At 46.5% G+C, this 7,500-nt stretch overlaps 1 protein-coding gene across 4 annotated transcripts in view; it reads left to right on the top strand.

Moving 5' to 3' along the window:
- Positions 1 to 7,500, top strand: part of dab2ipb (DAB2 interacting protein b) — a 192,794-nt gene that overhangs the window by 58,740 nt on the left and 126,554 nt on the right. The gene's annotated exons all lie outside the window — the stretch shown is intronic.

Here is a 7,500-nt window from a genome sequence, read left to right as displayed (position 1 = left end):
GTTCTTCTCCCACGTCATCAGATCACCACCCCCCCCACCCCCCCTCTCTCTCTCTGTCTGTCTTTCTCTCTGAATTCAATTCAAAGGAGCTTTATTAGCATGACTGTTTGGATACAGTGTTGCCAAAGCCAGTGTTACAGATAACACAGTAGTCACACAATTCTCTCTCTCTCTCTCTCTCTCTCTGTCTGTCTTTCTGTCTTTCTCTCTCTCTAATTTACATCTCTCTCTTTCATCTCCTGTTATCTCTGCATCTTTTAGGGACATAAATTCGGTAACACTTTACTTGACGGGTGAGTTCATAACACATTCATAGCAGCTGTCATAAACTGCACATAAAGCATTCATGACTGTTTCATGAGACATGACTCAACATTCTTACCAAACCTTTCATGAATGTGGAAGACAGAACAACGACAATTTGTCAAAATAAAAGTCCAACAATCGCAAAGCAGCATTGCCGTTTTTGTTCCTAACTAGGCCTGTCGCGATATTCAATAAATCAATTAATCGCATGATAATTAAAATTAGCTCGATAATTTTTCTGGCCACGATAAATGCCATTTGCATGCTTGTTTGTTTTCCTCGTCTCTCTCTCCCTCTCTCTCTATCGGGTCCTTAGAGTAACCATGAGTGAACCCTCATGTCAGTCACTTGTCAGTCGCATGGTGTGTGGGGAGGCGGAACTACTGGCATAGCCTACCACAGAGTGCAGCTAAAGAGCCGCGTGAGAAGTATACCGGTAGGCACTAGGCAGAGAGAAAGCTAGTTGCGAGTTCGAATAGGCTATGCCTATTCGAGACAAAAAAGATGGAATTGGTTTTTAAGACAAACGCGACAGCTGCAGTGTGGGAGCATTTCGGATTTAAACCGAATGCCCGTGGTGAACAACTGAACGTGTACGAGTCGGTGTGTCACATTTGTTGGAAAACAGTCGCAATTAAAAGCGGCAACACAACAAACATACATATGCATTTAAAACACAATCATCCGCTGCAGTTTTCCCAGTTGGGGAAAAAAACACAAGTGGGCCGTCTTCCTCTTCCCGAGGAAAATTCTCAGAACGACAATATTATCGCTTATCGCAATAATTTCTGAGACAATTTATCGTCAAGCAAAATTTGTTATCGTGACAGGCCTATTCCTAACCTCTTACCTGATCACGTCACATCTGAGTCAATGGGCTAAATATTTCATGAATATCTTATGAAGTCTACATTAAATGTCACTTTACTATACAAGTTGTGAAGTATTCATAACCACCTAGTTTAACACTGGGAGGTAAACTAGCCTACCTTCAGCTGAGCTGACTCATATTTGTGTAACCTGGAACGGTTGGACATTCCCAGTACCCAGTAGCTGTCTTTTTGGCACTAGAGTAGCCCATTGACTCAGATGTGACGTGATCAGATAAGAGGTTTGGAACAAAAACGGCAATGCTGCTTTGTGATTGCTGGACTTTTATTTTGACAAGTTGTTGTCGTTCTGTCTTCCAAATTCATGAAAGGTTTGGTATGAATGTTGAGTCATGTCTCATGAAACAGTCATGAATGCTTTATGTGCAGTTTATGACAGCTGTTATGAATGTGTTATGAACTCACCCGTCAAGTAAAGTGTTACCATAAATTCTAGCATCCACCCCAGCAATGCCATCCCAGATTTGAACTCTCTTGTCAGTTAGAAATCTGTTAACTCCTGTGTGTGTGTGTGTGTGTGTGTGTGTGTGTGGGTGTGTGTGTGTGTGTGTGTGAGTGTGTGTGTGTGTGTGTGTGTGTGTAAAAAGTTGAAGAAGCCCTTTTTGGCATTTCTTTATCGGGGCGGCTGTGAGCGCGTCTTGCGTCTGGAGAATGTGTTGACTCCTTTGTGTGTGTGTGTGTGTGTGTGTGTGTGTGTGTGTGTGTGTGTGTGTGTGTGTGTGCGTCTGGAAAATGTGTCCTTGCTTGTCTGGAGATGCTCATTGTGGACGCGCATACTTCAGCTCTGATACAGGAGACGATAGCAGCACCATAGGACAGCAGATAGCTACTCACACACACACACACACACACACACACACACACACACACACACACACACACACACAGCACCACAGGCCACCTCGGAGTAGGACAGCAGATAGCTACTCACACACACACACACACGCACACACACACACACACACACACACACACACACACAGCACCACAGGCCGCCTCGGAGTAGGACAGCAGATAGCTACTCTCACACACACACACACACACACACACACACACACACACACACACACACACACACACACACACACACAGCACCACAGGCCGCCTCGGAGTAGGACAGCAGATAGCTACACACACACACACACACACACACACACACACACACACACACACACACAGCACCACAGGCCGCCTCGGAGTAGGACAGCAGATAGCTACTCACACACACACACACACACACACACACACAGCACCGCAGGCCGCCTCGGAGTAGGACAACAGATAGATAGATAGATTGATAGATAGATAGATAGATAGATAGATAGATAGATACTTTATTGATCCCCAGGGGAAATTCAAGGTCTCAGCAGCATACAGACAACACAAACACATTCTTTAACAGCAGAAAGAGTAATTAAAGTATATAATATAAAAACACAACTAAGCAATAAGGACAGTAGAAGATAAAGAATATGCTAAATATACTAAAATACAAATTATACTAACTAACACTTAATCTAAATCAATTCTAAAAACAGTATCCACATAGTGGTGATTAATCAATCAGAGGCGCTTGCAATGACTGAGGCAGGGACTGAGCCTGTGATTCTCTGTGCATAGTAAGGTAAGGTGCTCTAAGGTGCTCTGTGTGAATGAGTGTCATGGTGGTAGTGCAATGGTGAAAGTGGTCATGGTGATAGTGCGAATGAGTAAGTCCAACAGTGCAACAATGCAGAAATAAAGTAAAGTAAAGTCTATATATCTATATATTTAACTATTTAAAGAAAATGTATAAGTGTGGCCACAGTTCGGCTGTGGCATGGAGGAGGGGTTATGCATATGTGCTAATGTGCTAATATAGCACGCAAACAGTGAGGCATAAAGACAGTGGTAAAAGTGGCTGTGGACAGACAGTATCCAAACATGGAGGGGGTGAAGAGGCAGACAGACTATGCAGAGAAGTCTATCTCTCCTCTTCCCTTAAGTGAAGCATTGAACAGTTCAATGGCCCTGGAGACAAATGACTTTCTCAGTCTGTCAGTTGTGCAAGGCAGTGAGTGAAGTCTCCAGCTGATCAGGCTCTTCTGCTTAACAATAGTGCTGTGGAGTGGGTGACACTCATTGTCCAAGATGTTGATCAGTTTGTTCAGGGTCCTTTTGTCAGATAGTGAAGTGATGCACTCCAGTTCAGCTCCCACTACAGAGCCAGCTTTCCTTACCAGCCTGTCAAGTCGCCCAGCATCCTTCTTCCTTGTGCTTCCTCCCCAACATACTACTGCATAGAAGAGGACGCTGGCAACAACAGACTGGTAGAAAATCCTGAGGAGCTCACTGCACACATTGAAGGACCGCAGCCTCCTCAGGAAGTACAGCCTGCTCTGACCTTTCTTGTAGAGTGCATCAGTGTTGGCTGACCAGTCCAGTTTATTGTCCAGGTGGAGACCCAGATACTTGTAGGTGCTAACCACCTCCACAATGACCCCATCAATGTGGACTGGTAGCAGAGTGGGCTTAGACCTGCGGAAATCCACCACCATCTCCTTGGTCTTTGAAGTGTTAAGTTGAAGATGATTGAGTTTGCACCATTGCACAAAGTCCTCCACCAGGCTCCTGTACTCCTCCTCCTGCCCGTTCCTGATACACCCCACAATTGCAGTATCATCAGAAAACCTCTGCATGTGGCATGACTCGGTGTTGTAGCAGAAGTCAGATGTGTACAGGGTGAAAAGGACTGGAGAGAGCACAGTTCCCTGTGCCGCTCCGGTGCTGCAGATCGCAGTGTCAGAGAGACAGTTCTTCAGTCTGACGAACTGTGGTCGCTCGGTCAGGTAATCTGTAATCCAGGTTACCAGGTGTGCGTCCACACCCATCTGCAAGAGCTTGTCTCCCAATCTGAGGGGGTGGATGGTGTTAAAAGCACTTGAGAAATCAAAGAACATGATTCTCACAGCACTTTTCCCCTTGTCTAGGTGGGAATGTGTCCTGTGTAGAAGATAAGTGATGGCATCGTCACTGGCAGTTAAACCTGTTGTAGAAGTGGTTCAACTGGTTCGCCCTGTCCAGGTCCCCCTCCTCAGAGCTGCTGTTCTTCTTCAGGCCAGTGATAACCTTCATGCAGTCCCATGTATCCTTCAAGTTGTTTTCCTGCAGCTTCTGTTCCACCTTCTTTCTGTAATCCTCATTAGCTTCCTTCAGCTTGAATTTGAGTTCCCCTTGCACGCGCCTCAGCTCTGCCATGTCCCCCTCTCTGCACGCCATCTTTTTCCTGTTAAGAAGGGTCTTGACATTGCTGGTTATCCAAGGCTTGTTGTTGGGAAAGCAGGGGCAGCCGTGGCCTACTGGTTAGCACTTTGGACCTGTAACCGGAGGGTTGCCGGTTCGAACCCCGACCAGTAGGCACAGCTGAAGTGCCCTTGAGCAAGGCACCTAACCCCTCACTGCTCCCCGAGCGCCGCTGTTGATGCAGGCAGCTCACTGTGCCGGGATTAGTGTGTGCTTCACCTCACTGTGTGTACACTGTGTGCTGTGTGTGTTTCACTAATTCACAGATTGGGATAAATGCAGAGACCAAATTTCCATCACGGGATCAAAAGAGTATATATACTATACTATATACTATACTATACTATACTATACTATACAGTTCTGATGGGAACAACAATGTCCATGCAGAAGTTCAGGTAGTCAGTTGCGCACTGTGTGACCTCCTCTAAGTCCTCTCCATTCTGTAACACACTCCAGTCAGTACACTCGAAGCAGTCTCTCAGAGCCTCATCCACTTCGGGTGTCCACTTCCTGAAGGTGCGTGTGGCAACTGGTAGCCTCTGTACTTTGGGCTTGGACATTGGCTGGAGATGAATGAGGTTGTGGTCTGACTTTCCCAGTGGAGGGAGGGGGTTTGCACTGTATGCATCCCTCACGTTTGCATACATGAGGTCCATTGTCCTGTTTTTCCTTGTAGGGCAGTCAACATACTGGTAAAAATTCGTGAGTGTGGAATCCAGTTTTATGTGATTGAAGTCGCCAGAGATCACAAAAAAGGCGTCAGTGTGTTGGGTTTGAAGCCTTGCAATTGTGGAGTGGATGACGTCAAACGCTGTATCCGGGAGAGCTCAAGGTGGAACGTAAACACAGACAGCAATTGCGTGCGAGAACTCCCTCGGCATGTAGTACGGACGGAGACTAACCGCTAATAACTCCACATCCTTACAGCATACAGTCTCCTTTACTGTTACATGTCCGGGATTGCACCATCTATTGTTAATGTACAGCACCAGTCCGCCTCCCTTCTTTTTGCCAGAAAGTTTACAGTCTCTGTCCAAACGAGCTACACTGAAGCCAGGCAGATCAACGTTAGAAGTGGGGATATGGCTTGTTAGCCACGTCTCCGTAAAGCATAACAAACTACATTCCCTGTACAACTTCTGGTTTCTTACCAGGGCATCCAGTTCGTCAGTCTTATTAGCCAGTAAGTTCACGTTTCCCATCACAATCGATGGAACTGAGGGCTTGTATCTCCACTTCTTCTCCCGACGCCTCGTCTTCACTTTTACTCCCGCTCTGCAACCCCGAAATCACCACAGTTCCTCTGAAATGTTGTCGCGAACACAGCCAGCATTCCGTCGTATTGCGATCAGCTGGTTCCTGGTGTACACAAGCTTGCTGTCGCTGGAGCGTTGTAATATGTCCGTATCCATAGGATAGAATAAAAACACTCCTCCAAGTGTGTAATCCAAAAAGTTGCGAAGTAAAAAGTAAACAAAAGACGTAGAAACACACACTAAGACACGGAGCTGCTGAGTAGGCTGCCACACTTGAAGGCGCCGGAACCGGAAGAGCTAGTAGATAGCTACTCTCACACACACACACACACACAGCACCGCAGGCCGCCTCGGAGTAGGACAGCAGATAGCTACTCTCTCACACACACACACACACACACACACACACACACACACACACACACACACACACACACACACACACACACACAGCAGCGCAGGCCGCCTCGGAGTAGGACAGCAGATAGCTACTTGGGCTCTGGATGACACGTGCGCACACACACACACACACACACACACATAGACACACATACACAAACACACACACACACACACACACACACTAACACAGCACTACGGGTCGCACGGGAAAGGACCAGCAGATAGCTACTTGGGTACTGGATGGCATGCATACACACACGCACACACACATAGACACACCGACATTCAAAAACACTCACACACACACCGCATTACGGGTTGCTCAGGAGGCCTATCTGATTCCGGATCAACTCAGCTTGTTTGTGTATATGTGTATATGTGTGTGTGGGTGGGTGTGTTTGTGTATATGTGTATATGTGTGTGTGGGTGGGTGTGTGTGTGTATATGTGTATATGTGTGTGTGGGTGGGTGTGTTTGTGTATATGTGTATATGTGTGTGTGGGTGGGTGTGTGTGTGTGTTTGTGTATATGTGTATATGTGTATATGTGTATATGTGTGTGTGGGTGGGTGTGTTTGTGTATATGTGTATATGTGTATATGTGTATATGTGTGTGTGGGTGGGTGTGTTTGTGTATATGTGTATATGTGTGTGTGTGTGGGTGTGTTTGTGTATATGTGTATATGTGTATATGTGTATATGTGTATATGTGTATATGTGTGTGTGTGTATATGTGTGTGTGGGTGGGTGTGTTTGTGTATATGTGTGTGTGTGTGTGTGGGTGGGTGTGTTTGTGTTGACCAGGCTTTTTATGTCGGAGATGTTTGTTGTGATGCAGCATGTTTTTGTTTTGGTCTGACAGTCTTCAATTTACTTGTTAAAGCAATTGCATTTTCATGCTTCTCTGCTCTCTCTCTCTCTCTCTCTCTCTCTCTCTCCCTCTCTCTCTCTCTCTTTCTTTCTTTCTTTCTTTCTTTCTTTCTTGCTTTCTCTCTCTTTCTCTCTCTCTCTCTTGTCAGAAGCTAGTCTCCCCACGTCTCTCATATCCTCTCCTCTTCTCCTCTCCTCTCCGCTCCTCTCTTCTCCTCTCTCCTCTCCTCTACTCTCCTCTCCGCTCCTCTCTTCTCCTCTCCTCCTCTCCTCTCCTCTACTCTCCTCTCCGCTCCTCTCCGCTCCTCTCTTCTCCTCTCCTCTCCTCCTCTCCTCTCCTCTACTCTCCTCTCCTCTTCTCCTCTCCTCTCCTCCTCTCCTCTCTTCTCCTCTCTCCTCTCCTCTCCTCTACTCTCCTCTCCGCTCCTCTCTTCTCCTCTCTCCTCTCCACTCCTCTCTTCTCCTCTCTCCTCTCCTCTTCTGCTCTTCTCA

The sequence above is a fragment of the Alosa pseudoharengus genome, unplaced genomic scaffold, assembly GCF_046254945.1.
Source record: "Alosa pseudoharengus isolate Yale_2024_CS ecotype anadromous, Long Island Sound unplaced genomic scaffold, YU_APseudo_1.1 YU_APseudo_1.1_scf_14, whole genome shotgun sequence".
NCBI lineage: Eukaryota > Metazoa > Chordata > Actinopteri > Clupeiformes > Clupeidae > Alosa > Alosa pseudoharengus.
The sequence above is the reverse complement of the archived record's forward strand: the minus strand, read 5'-3'. Positions and strand labels throughout refer to the sequence as shown.